This window comes from Lethenteron reissneri, chromosome 43 (genome assembly GCF_015708825.2).
Source record: "Lethenteron reissneri isolate LAM-NWPU_2019-01 chromosome 43, ASM1570882v1, whole genome shotgun sequence".
NCBI lineage: Eukaryota > Metazoa > Chordata > Hyperoartia > Petromyzontiformes > Petromyzontidae > Lethenteron > Lethenteron reissneri.
Genome location: NC_083821.1, coordinates 10,602,400 through 10,616,076, shown reverse-complemented (window position 1 = coordinate 10,616,076; position 13,677 = coordinate 10,602,400). Strand labels below are relative to the sequence as shown.

At 45.7% G+C, this 13,677-nt stretch overlaps 2 protein-coding genes across 2 annotated transcripts in view; both read left to right on the top strand.

Moving 5' to 3' along the window:
• ATRAID (all-trans retinoic acid induced differentiation factor) overlaps window positions 1-13,677 on the top strand; it is a 142,997-nt gene that overhangs the window by 39,301 nt on the left and 90,019 nt on the right. The gene's annotated exons all lie outside the window — the stretch shown is intronic.
• The window catches only part of LOC133353374 (tyrosine-protein kinase Yes-like), a 70,756-nt gene continuing 67,886 nt past the window's right edge, over window positions 10,808-13,677 (top strand). The window contains exon 1 of the mRNA XM_061569566.1: window positions 10,808-10,863. The gene's annotated coding sequence lies outside the window, so the exon portion shown is untranslated. The remainder of the gene's footprint in view (window positions 10,864-13,677) is intronic.

Sequence of the window (13,677 nt, the reverse complement as noted above, 5' to 3'; positions counted from 1 at the left end):
ATCTTCATAGTCAACATTTAGCTCAGACAGAAATTCCTGAAATTGTCTGTGGTGTAGTGCATGAGCTCTAATGAAGTTAACACAAGATACCACAATTTTCATAACAGAGTCCCACTTCAGTGATTTACTACACAGCGCTTGTTGGTGGATGAGGCAGTGTATGGCTATTGGATGAGAATGGTTATGTTTGTCCATCTATTGGTTAATGCGAGCAATTAATCATTTCTTAGACCCCACCATGCTAGGAGCACCATCAGTTGTCACACTGGCTAGTTTAGCCCAGTTCAGCTCCAAACCATTCACAGTTTGGCAAACCTTTTCATACATATCCTCTCCTGTAGTTGTTCCTTTGATGCTTTGCAGTGCAGCAAGCTCTTCTGTGACTTCGAAATAGTCATTCGTCCCACGAATAAAAATTAGAAGTTGTGCAGAATCACGAACATCATTGCGTTCGTCGAGTGCCAAGGAAAAATAGGAAAGTTTTTTTGTGGAGTTTTGCAAATGCTGATGCAAATTGTCTCCCATTTCTTCAATCCTCCGTGTAATTGTAGGTCCTGAAAGACTCACTGTACTAAATAAATCGGCCTTTTCTGGGTACATTTCTTTGGCAACAGAAAGAAGGCATTCTTTAACAAATTCTCCCTCCACGAATGGTCTGCCAGTGCACGCTATTAGCTTGGCAACTTGAAAACTTGCTCGCAGTGATGAAATATTTAGCTGCTTCTGCTTCACAAAAGTATTTTGCTCAGTTGTTAATGTATTTTTCAGTTTTAATATTTTATCTTTTCTCACTTCTCCGACCAAACAATCATATTTATCTTTATGTTGAGTTTCATAGTGTCGACGTAAATTGTATTCTTTGAACACAGACACTATATTCTGGCATATCAGACACACAGCTCTTTCCTTGTACTGCATGAAAAAGTAATCATAAGTCCACTGTTCTTTGAATATCCTACACTCCGAGTCAATTTTTCTCTTTCTTGACATCATTGTTTCCTAGGGAGTCAAAATTGCTATTAGTAAAATACCAATATATATACAGCGCTACAAAAACAATATACCAGCAATAACTTTGCCCACACAGAGACATACAGACTGCACTGCCCATCAATGCAGTCTGATTGGGGGAACTCCGCTTTTACCCCAGGCTCACACTGGTGCGGGTGCCATTAAAAAGTTAATTACACCTGCAGTTTTTTTCACAGATCGCAGTGCGATCTGCGAACTCGCAATCGGCGGCGGCCGCCCCCTCTCCCTCTTCCACCAATGACCGTCCTTCTCATGTAGAATAAATGTCCTCGGCGGGCCGCATGTGGCCCGCGGGCCGTAGTTTGAGGACCCCTGCACTACACTATACACTACTATACGTTACACTACTACACTATACACTACACTATACACTACAATATACACTACTATACGTTACACTACTACATTATACAATACACTATACACTACACTATACACTACTATACGTTACACTACTACACTATACAATATACACTACTATACGTTACACTACTACACTATACACTACACTATACACTACTATACGTTACACTACTACACTATACACTACTACACTATACACTACAATATACACTACTATACGTTACACTACTACACTATACACTACTACACTATACACTACACTATACACTACTACACTATACACTACTACACTATACACTACACTATACACTACTATACACAGACTCTAGCATTTCCTGGGGGCGTTCCCAGGTCAGCTGAGCGACGTCGCTCCACCGCCAGAGTCTTGGGCCCCCCATTTCCGTAGATCTACTCTTGTTTTTCCGTTTTTTCCCCCCCACGTGCAAAATAAAAATTGTAACAAGAAATCGCTTAGATGCCCCAAGCAGGACCCTCAGGAAAAATAATCTTGAACGTTTGGTGATACATTCCTGGGCCAAACAAAGACGTTGTATAAAATGCTGCAGTGTATTGCTAATTTCTCACATTAACATCACTAGCCCCGGCCACTTCTTTATAACCCTTGGGCTACACCCATTTCAAACCTTTTACAACAGTCTGCCTCAGCAGCAGACCATGCTTTCCCACCTGATGACGGATGCTTGTGTTGCGCCCGAAACGTCGTGATTTATTTTATTTTATACCTACGTGACTTTACCGAAAGAACCAAAGAGTATGTATTGCTACGTGAATTTTGGTCTTTGAAAAAAAAAACACGTTTGCTCAGAGGTCTGAGGCACATTTATCTTTGACTTTTGTTGTGAGAGGCATAATTAATCTCATTTAGAGGGCACTGAATGGGTCTGTAAAAAAATGCCAGCCTAATTTTTCCAAAAATCTAGTGCACGTGCAAAACACTCTGAAGGGCAACCACTGATGAGGAGCATTCATCCACTTTGATTTCCCCCTTTGCAGAGAGCCGCACACTCCTCCCCCCAACACCGAGTGCCGCGTTCAAGTGCCAATCTGCCCCTAATGGTGGACCTTTCAGCCCTTGACGAGTTCACCGCTCTAAGTACGAGTGCGTCGTGCTCTCATCAGCCACCGTGAAGAGATGCCCTGTGTGTGTGCGTGTGCCTCTTCACGCCGTATGAATAGCGTGCTTATTGGCAGCCGCACTTTGTGCGGTGAGGCGCGTACTTTGAAGAGGTGATCCACCGTTACGCACCCACAGATAATCGCTCTGTTGTCTCCGCTACGGAGATTATGTGGTCGGCAGAGCCCTGACACCGATGGTTGAGTCGCAACCTTGTCTCTGAATATTGCCTAAGATGTGCTCATCTGTCTCAGCGAGTGTAACACGTGGGTTTTCGTGACCAATATCTATAATGGAGTTTTTTTTGGGTAAGATCTCTCAGCTTCAGGGAGTGTTTGGGGGGCTTATGTGAAATTTTCTTTGGTAAAGTCACGTAGGTAGAAATAAAATAAATCACGACGTTTCGATCGCAACACAAGCAATCGTCATCAGGTGGGACAACCACAGCAAGAAAAAACTGCCGAAGTAGGTGGCTACCTCAGTAGTTTTTTTGTGTTGCGATTGAAACGTCGTGATCTACTATTTTTCTACCTACGTGACTTTACCGAAAGAACCAAAGAGTATGTAAAGTGTTTAACTATCGAAGGTTTGCAGTTTGACCAAAAAAACTTGTTTAAATCCACAGTTTAAATATTTGTTCGCACCCTTTAACACGTAAATATTTGTCAAACCCCTCTTAGCCGCTGTGTTGCCAGAATCAGAATCTTTATTTATCCTGGAGAAATCCGATGAGCCAATTAAACCTTTTTCACAGATGTCCAGTCGGGGATGGGTCAGAAAGTTACAGCAACAAACAATGCACAAAGACGATGGGAGTGCAAAGTATAGTGAAAGGTAAGCAGATTAAATTGTGGGGGATGATGGAAAATCAGAAATCCGATAATCCGTCACGTGAATTGAAAATGTTTTCCAACAGTTGTGATGATAATCGTGGGCAACAGGACAAAGCGTGACTTCTTTTGCGATAAATGAGCAGATGTTCCTCGCATAACGCGCGGCACACGTTCCTGAAAAACAGCGCATTAGCCGAAGTGCGCTGTGTGAAGCCTATGGTCCCATAGAAATGTATGTTATATGTATAATTTATTTTAATTATTTTAGCCCTGAATACACAAAATATATGTATAAATTTAATACTTAATGATAATATGAATAACATTACAAAGAATACTAGTTCTCTGAGTTTAATGACAAATAATAATTTAAATAAAAAAGATTACTACTTACAAATATTACTTAATAAGGAGTAATAGCAGGCCTTCTTGAACGCTTCCATGGGCTGCTTCTACTCAGATCTACGACGACTACGCTGGGCCCTGCCATGGCACGGTGACACTCTCAGATCGAGATTTTAATTGCAAAAATATGTTTTCGTTACTTTGAATTTTTTTTGTTACTTAAAAAAAAAATGTTATATTTGCGTTTTTTTTTATTGAGCGCATGACTGAAACGGACCGCGTGAGCGTGAACTCTGTCCCTAAAAGATGTATCGCGTAACCGCGAGCTCACGCTACAGGGGTGCGTGTTACGCGAGGAATACGTATTAGGAAGCCGTTCTATAATGTGGGACGGAAAAACTTCAGGTAATAAGAAAAATAGGATTGCTGATATTAGGAGTGTCCGCAGAACAGATATCTTCCGCGGATAATGGGCGTTGTGGGTAATAGGGTCATGGATAAGAGGAGTTCTGCAATTAAAGGTGCGCATAACATCTTGTATGGGTGGCATCTGTAAGGAATCCTAAGGCAGTGATGATGGTTATCAAACTATGTGGCAAGTTGAATTGACACCGAAGCAAACATTGAACTGGCAGCCTTCCGATTTCCTTTTGGGCACTCGACCACTATAAGCACCTGGATCACAGAGTCCCTTCTCTCTTAATGTCTGGAATTACGCAATAAGCATTGATTTTTAGGGAGTGCGTTTGGGGTCGAATGTTCGTGGAGTATTTGTTTCGACCAATATATATTTTTTTAAATTGCTGATTTGATGCTATTTACTGCCAGTGTGGTAAAAGTAGGGTCAGGTTAGATTTAGCATTTGTTTTTGCGAGGTAAAACCATTGACAAATTAAAGCTTTTTTTCGATGGGGTAGGGGGGGGGCTGGTTACATCGTAGCAGCCCGGTTACAGCAAATTAAAAACACTCGAACAAAGCAATCTAAAAACAACAGTTCACGATCAAGCCGCGCATCAACGTCCTACAAATAGCGCAACCAACACGAACCAGGTGCTGGCTTTGACAGGTCACATGGAGGCCGGTTTCGAACGCCGGCTCAAAACAGGAGCAGCATTCGTTGACCTCCCTCTCGGCATGTGATGCCGCATGGAGGAAGGGCCTCCCCCTGAAGCTTTCGACGGCCGTGCCTTGCTGCCCGGCTAGCTACCAGCCTATTCTTGGGTTTTTCGGTGAAGTCACGTAGATAAGTTCAAAGAGAAAAATAAAAAATAACAGAAAACTGCGACGTTTCGATCGCAACGCAAGCGGTCGTCTTCAGGAAAGGGGGGTTAGCTTTTCTTTTTAAGTCAAGATTTAGCTATCAGCCTCATCGCCGACATGCTGAGCGACCGATGGTTCGCCGTCCACCTTAGTGGCGCTGCCAGCAGCCCACGAAGATTGAATATTGGACTCCCGCAGGGATCTGCTCTAGCCCCGGTGCTGTTCAATCTCTACACCGGTGACATTCCGGCGACGTAAAGGAACCCCCCACGCCGTAGGCTTGAATCCAGCAAGCCTTTCTGGATACGAGCCTCTGCTCTGGCAGCTGAAAAGGTGGGCCACTCTGAACGTGGACAAAAAAACATCATTGAGGACCCGGCCATGGAAGTGCCGGGATTCTCTCTAATAACGTTTGCGGAGCACACTCAACCGCGCTCAGATGCAGCACAGGAGGTGTGCTTATGCGCTGTTCCACAAATGGAAAATTAAAGATTCACCGTTCTGTGACTGTGGTAAAGCCCAGACCATCAAACACATCACCGACACGTTGCGCCATCCATGCACATCCCTGGCGGTAGACGCTGCAATCCGTACAACGTCTACTGCGGCCTTGGATCGGTTGAAGGACCTTAACATTCAACTGGGACCTCATCTATACAAACTGTTGCTTACATGCCATACGAAAGAAGAAGAACCAACACAAGGTTAATATCACGCATCACGCACACGTGAAAGGACATTCGAGGTCCAAAAAGTTTTTTTTTAAAGTAGGACGAGCATTTGGTTTTTGCGTAGTGGGGTGGGGAGTGGGGGGGGGGGGAGTGGGGGATGGAGAAAGGGGGGGGGGGACCAGGAATAGGGAGGAACTCCGAAGGATTAAATACATAATCAATAAAGTTCGCGGTGGAGGTGGGTTCTGCAGGGGTTATCGAGGGCAAAGTGGAGAGCCGAGAGCAGAGTGGTGCAATGGAACCAGTGTGTGTTTTAGCGCTGAGCCCTACACCAAGTCTGCGTTAATAACATCGCAGTCGTCGGAAGATAGAGAATGCGGTGGCTCAATATCCAATTGTAGTCGGGGTGAAATTCGAAGTTGATTTCTGGTTAAGAGGAAGCCAATTTTTACCTTCATATTTTTGTTGTTGTTCTTGCAAATATGATTTGACATGTGCAGCAAACAATGGCTTGTGATCGAGGGTGACACGTGGGGTATTTACATTTGTTGACGGGTTCAATTAATTGAGAGTCAAACGGTCATCATTGTGGTAGTGGGGACGGGGAGTCAATTGGTCACATTCCCGAAAACACCGCCAAGTTTTATCTTGCTGACGTTAAAAATAAGTCTAGGACCGTTTAGTTGTATTTTAAGGACATCATTCTTGTTGCAGCTTTTGTATACAGATCATCCTCGGATTTGCTAGACCACGAGATAACAGAAGCGTCATCGGTGAACAGATTTAGTTCGGAGTGGGGTGAGCGAGTCTTCTAAATTCTGGACATGAAGCGAAGAGGATAGGATCACGTTTGTAGCCCTGATGGGGGACACCTTCAGTGATCGGTTTTGTTCCAGGTCGGGTTGTTTACAGAGATTCGCTCGGAGCTGTTGGAGAGGATCAGTTTACTCGTTGGTACTTTCGGTAAAGTCACGTAGAAAGAAATTCAATTAAATAATAATAGAATGCGACGTTTCGATTGCAACACAAGCAACCATCATCAGGTACAAGTGAATGAGAAAACAAACATCGTGAACGTGGAAGTATAATGCTATACAACACAGGGAGTCGGCCAACAAAACAGTCAACACCCCACCTGGTTGATTACGTTCGTCCAAAGATTGCTAAATTTTAGAGAGGCAAAACACAGACACGGAGACACACAGACAGACACACAAGCAGAGAGAGACACACAGAGACACACAGAGTGAGACACACAGCATAGACACACAGAGACACACACACAGAGACACACAGAGAGAGACACAAAGAGAGACTCACACAGAGACACACAGAGAGAGACTCACACAGAGACACACAGAGAGAGACACACTACATAGACACACAGAGACACACACACAGAGACACACAGACAGACACAAAAGCAGAGAGAGACTCACACATAGACACACAGAGAGAGACACACAGAGAGAGACAACACAGAGACACACAGAGAGACACACAGAGAGAGACACAGAGAGAGACTCACACAGAGACACACAGAGAGAGACACACAACATAGACACACAGAGACACACACACAGAGACACACAGACAGACACACAAGCAGAGAGAGACTCACACATAGACACACAGAGAGAGACACACAGAGAGAGACAACACAGAGACACACAGAGAGAGACACAGAGAGAAACTCACACAGAGACACACAGAGAGAGACACACAAAATAGACACACAGAGACACACAGAGATACACAGACACACACAAGCAGAGAGAGACTCACAGATAGACACACAGAGAGAAACAGAGAGAGAGAGAGAGAACACAGAGACACACAGAGAGAGACACAGAGAGAAACACACACAGAGACACACAGAGAGAGACACACAACATAGACACACAGACAGACACACAAGCAGAGAGAGAGACTCACAGAGACAAACAGAGAGGGACACACATAGGCAGTCTGTGACTTGTGCGATATCTGCGGAGGACGTTTTCTCCGGTGCGCCAAGCACGGGACAAATCGTCGTCGACGCGGCGGACGGCGTGTCGGCTTGTGTGTGGAGGGGCCATGCAGCCGGTTCGCGCGCTGCGCTGTGAACCCGGTGACTCGAATTTAATTCCTGGCCACGGTTAACATCATTGGTGGATCTTCTTGGTTCTTTCGGTAAAGTCACGTAGAAGGGAAATAATAAAATAATAAAATTAAAACGTAATTAAATAATTATGTTGTATTATGTAGTTTCTTATTATTATTTAAATAATTATGCTTTATTATGTTTTATTTTTGTTATTTTATTATTTCCCTTCTACGTGACTTTACCGAAAGAACCAAGAAGATGAAGCCCTGCAGTCACGAAAGCTTTAAATCGAAATCATTGGTGGAGTGTTCAAGGACAATGCATACATTATCAGAGTTGTTTTTTTGTTTGAATTCTGACCGCAGGTATTGTGGTTAATGCAAACATGATTCATTGTAAAAAGGTGTCAGTTTTGTTGCCAGAAAAAGGGTAAAAAAACCTAGTGTTATGCTGGAGTGTTGTCAAGTTTTGTTTGAGTAACCAGGTGACTGAACTGAAAAGAGTAAAGTTGAATTTGCAAGAGTCAAATAACTCCTCCCATGACCAATTCTGCATGTAAGAGGCCTTTTCTCAGCAGTCGTTTGACAAAGGTTTGTAAATAAATGTGTGTGTATAATAAGGAAGGGCTTGGAGCAAACTTTCCCAGCATTTCTACAATCATTGAAAATCCTTTCTCGAATATCAAGCGGAGGAAATTGTGCACAGCAGAATACATTTCATGCTACTCTTGTAACGTTTTGTAAAAAGCCCAGAGACATACTTTGCTGCTAATGTATTTTTTCCGTTCACACGATATCAGTCCATGGTCCTCACTGTTATTCACAGATTTGCATGTAGCAGGAAGAGCCAATCAACAGATGAATCAGATTAGCAAGACCCACATATATCAGGGACGTTCGATAAGATAATTATCGATTACACGAGTTATACTGTTTTTGCCATGAGAAACGTTTATTTGCACATATTTTAAAACCATGAAATTTACTTGTGCCGCAAAACAAACTGGTTATTTCACCGACCTTTAAAGGAGAATGCACTAAATTTTCCTCGGCCTCTTTACCACCTGCTTGACAATCACGATCATTATACAGCTCTGCATTCCTGCCGCCTGCGGACACAGAGAGCGACATCTCGCTATAAATAGTCTCTTGAAGCGTGATTCACACCTCCTGAGTGGAGGAGATGACCCGGGAAGGTGGCATATTGAGCGATTGCTGATATAATCATTGAGGAGAGTAGGCAAGGGGGGAAAGTGGGCGCTGGAGGAGGCCGTGTGCACGGTGGCAGAAGATGGAGAGCTCTTCATGCAGATATGAGCTACCCATCGGAGGCCGTAGGACTGCGAGAAGGGCTGGGTGCAGATGCAGCACTTGTCGTAAAAAATATACAAATATTACATAGAAAACGGGGGAACATAGACATAGAGTAGGGAGAGAGGGGGTAGAGAGAGAGGGAAGGGGTAAGAAGGAGGAGAGAGGGGGGGGGGGCACATAAAGCAAAGCATTGAAAAAAAACACCAAAATAATGAACGAAGCCAAGTGCCGACTACACCGAGCATCTTCTTGTTTCCTTTGATCGTTAAAAAAAAGGAGAGAACAGAGAATTCCCCACGGTTGACCTGAAGCAGTTGGCCATGAGCCACATCTCCTGGTGGTACCTGCTGCCTCTGGAGCTCTGTTCGACCGGGTCCCGCGGGAACGCCGGCCGCTCGTTGTCTCGACCGGTCCCCGGGTCTGGCCCCAGGAGCGGCGCTCGCGTCTTGAGCACGCGACATCTTCGGAACCGCGATGAGCGAGAAAGCCCCTCCGCCACAACGAGGTTGTGGGCCATGGAGGAGGGTCGTCTTTTTCTTTTTAAATCCGCCATGAAATTTTGAGCTATCGCTGTCCGCTGTCACGGGACAAACTTTGCATTTGAGAAACCAAACGGCAACGAATCGCCTCGTGTCTGAAAGGGGGCCCTCAGAAGATGCCCCGGAACGCCTCCTCAAGCGTCTTCAATCGCGTCGTCTTCGCACTATAGCGCATTTTTTTTTTGCTTTGGCACGCTTTCCTCCATTCGGGGACACTTTATTTGCACAACGCGGGCGCGCAGCTCGTCATAACACGGTTTCTGAGCGGTCGACGACCAACTTCTTTATTGAGCTGCGCGTCTCAGCGGTTTGGGAATTCTGGGCATATGCGCCGAACGATGCAGCGCGCAGTGGCCTACCCTCATCTCGGTTCTGCGTCCCGCAATGGGATGACCGCAGGTCGATTGTTTCACGCAAATGTGATTAAGGAACGCATCTGTTGTGTTAAACGAGGGATTACTGTGCAAGCCTCTTGGTAGTCCACTGATGGATGAGGTCCTGTCCAAACCGCACGTTGGGGGGGGGGCGTGGGGGTTGGCGGTGTTTATGTGACCATGGTCGTCTGTGCCGGAGCCACGCTGGTCAGAGTGGTGGTGTTGCGGTGACAGCGGGGAGCGTCAACTGCACATTGCATTTTGCAATTAATTTTGCTGCACTGCCCTCTGCCGCCCACCACGCAGTCCGGCAGTACCCGATGACAGACAGCCACTTTGTGTAGGGTGGTCACCCATCGAACCGTTTAGCCAGGCTCGGCCGCTGCTTGCCTTCCACAAAGTCTGACGAGATTGTGTGCACCCCCAGGTGATACGCACGTGTGTACGATGCATGTTGAACTCATTTCGCACCGTGCGTAGCCAATAATCCCTCCTCTCGTATCAGTCTGTTTTTCTTCATCTGTCTCGTATCTTCACGCTGAATAAATCTGTTAATCTGACGAAGGTTATGCCCCCTCTCTCTTCTGAATACATCTCTTCCCTCTGTTGGTGCAGTACGTGGCCGCGTGTCTCTCTGACTCCAATGCCGGCGCTGGATGCACCAAGTTTTGAGACCCTTGCTTGTAGATGATGAGGGAAAGGGGGGGGGGTGCACATTTGAATGAAATAAATAACAGCGGAGGGAAAACCATGGCCTTAATCTCGACCGCCCACGCTCATGCGACGGAAAAAAAAGGCCCAAAGCGTTGATATTTCTACCGCCTCTCATTTCCGTGCGTCACAAGCGCCCGCGTGCGCGTGTGGAACATGCGCCTGGAGTGCGGCTTGCCCTGACGGAATTCACATTTTGCGTAAGTGCACTTGTTCGTGGAGGAGAAATTCGCATGCGTTTTTTGTTTGTTTGTTACATATTGTGTCCGTGTGTGCACGTGCGCGCGTGTGCGTGTTTGCAGCTGTATGGTCGACTGTCTGTGTAATCCACATTGATCTGCAGTTACGTTCATGGATAAGAGGCGTCATTCCCACGGCCTTGGGACGTTGCCGGTATGCAATAAGGCGGGGTTGGTCAGCTGTAACCAGTGCCCGTTCCACATGTGATGTGAATTGATAACAAAATATTACTCCACAAGGGTTTTCCTTCATAGCAATAACGAAGCGCCTTATTATGGTTAGGGCCGTTGGCCAAAACGTCGCCTGTTTATATATTTTATTGCAGATTTTTTTGTTTCCTTATACGACATTGTTATTGAGGAGTGTGAGTTTTTTGGTTTGTTTTTTACGCTTTGTATGCAACTGCCAACACATTATCACCAAATCATGTATCCGCTGTGAAGCTGCTCATGTCTATGAAATTATAAATGGCTGGAGTTAACCACTTTTGTGTAATAATGTCGTACGAAAACTCAATTGAAGTAAAAAATACGGACATAGTTCTGTTATATAAGACAGTATATGGACGTTCAGGGACGGATCGAGGCACGAGGCTTCAGGGGCTGTAGCCCTGGGGCCTCCGCCAGCTGGTGGGCCTCCAGAGATGAAGTGAGAAGTTATTTCATTTGTGAATGCTGAATTTTATTTGTTGTTAGCCTCGTAAAAAATAATTTTATTTTTTCTTCCACTTTGTTTTCCTTTTGAATATTCTACCGGGGGCCTCACATAGTGCCTGTAGCCCAGGGGCTGCAAAATCTTCATCCCGCCCTGTGTACGTTCAACTTCTTTCGCACCGTTCGTCGCCACCCGCGCTAATCGGAGTTGCGGTCGAAGTGCAACAAATTTCAACAACAGATGTCATTGCCGTCCGTGAGCACCTGCCAAGGCCGCACTTGTCTCTCCGCCGTAAATGCTGACGCACTCGCACCGCGGGTCCTCGCTTTTAGGCCGAGTTGACCCAGAGTTAGCAGCGGCCTATCGGTTATCGCTCCGTGACATCGTCCCGGAGCGTTTGGCGCGCACCTTGGTAATGCACAACGAGGGTGAGCGCCCCGCGCTGACTGAACATGCGCTTGGTGTCTCGCGGGTCTGACTCTGTGCCGGAAATGAGTCCGCGATGTGTGACGAGAACGCTGGGGGAGATGGAAGATTGCAGAGCAGAGCTGCTGGCCGACTGCATCACGCGCGCGCTTGTGCGTGTGTATGGGTGCGTGCACCACGTTAGCGTTAATTTTAGAGTTTATTTGATTTGTTACAACGGATGATCTCGTCCGGCTATTTTACACTGGGGGGGGGGGGGGGGGATCCGTGGTGCATGAGCGTAGCAGCAACAACAACAAAAACACAAAATAAAAATATCAACATTGCAGAGAACGAGTGCAAGGTCCCTGAGGAATATTGCGCCGCCCGACACGGCCAATTAGTAAGGTCCGTCACGTGAACAAAACGTGCCAATTAGTTACAACTACAGCACACCGGTTGTGTTGTTGCAGAGTAAACCCCACAACGTTTGCAATTTGAGTACAACATTTCGCTGGCGATTACAACCAGCATGATCAACAGCAAAACGTCGTACAGCACTCTAATTATAAACGTTGAGGGCTGTGCAGCATCATTCCCTGTTGTTCTGTATTTCTCTGCTTCCACATGTATGATCGCTGCCCTCACCAAACCCACAGGGATGTGCGTAGTGAAGTTACGTGTCAAATACCAGCTGCGACCCGCACGACGTGGGGAGATCATCATCCTGTAGTGTATGCATGAGGCCAGGACAACCCAGGTTTATGGAGCTGTAAGGAAGAGGGGGGGGTGGTGCAGTGTTGCAGTGTGACTGGAGTGTCAATTTGGCAGACTTTGCTGCGGTACACAAACATTATTTATGCTGAAAGCAAGGAGGGGACACGGTTCAAGTCTGATGGGACTCGATCGTGGCACATTTTTTTAATGAGACCCACATTTTACTTTGAGACGATCATGGGTCCATTACACACGTTCTTCCCGTGGTCACGTGGATTTTTTATCCGGGTTCTGTGGATTTTCCCTCCACGTTTAGAATCAACGTGCGTTTAGAGTATATGGCTGCTGTAGCTTTCAACCCGATAAGCCACTTCATTGAGCCCTTACCTGGTAAAATAAAATAGTTTAGTTTTATTTCACATTATATTGAATACAGTCAGGAACATTAGTGCACTTGTTCCAGTGTTTAAGTAGGAACATGGTAATGGTACTGAGAAGAAGAGGAAAAACACATTTTTCTATCGCATTAAGTAGGTTAAAAACACACTTGTCTGACAGATTCCATATCCTAGGGGGTAGAGCAATGGGGCTATAATTAATATGCAAATTACTCATGAGTTACATTCCCATTTTGGGGAACATTGACAGCCTTTGCCCTGATTATACCCTTATATTACTGATAGTACTGTGTTCCGCATGTGATCAATTGGTGATTTTTTTCTCTCCCGAAAACGTTGTTTTAGCTTTGGTTTCGAACTTCCTACAGTGCCCTACATTTGCATAGCATCGCATTGCCTTGAACGTGCATTGCATCGCATTGTTCATGCATTGCACGCGTTACACGCGTTGCTTCGAATCGCAATGTGGTTGCGTCGCAACTCATGGCGGGATTTGCGACGGTCGCCAAACGGAATTGCGTGCATTCCTGCGTCGCGCTACGTCGCAATATCGCTCTGTGCTTCACGGTGCACAGCACCAATTCTTTCTAGATTTGAAGC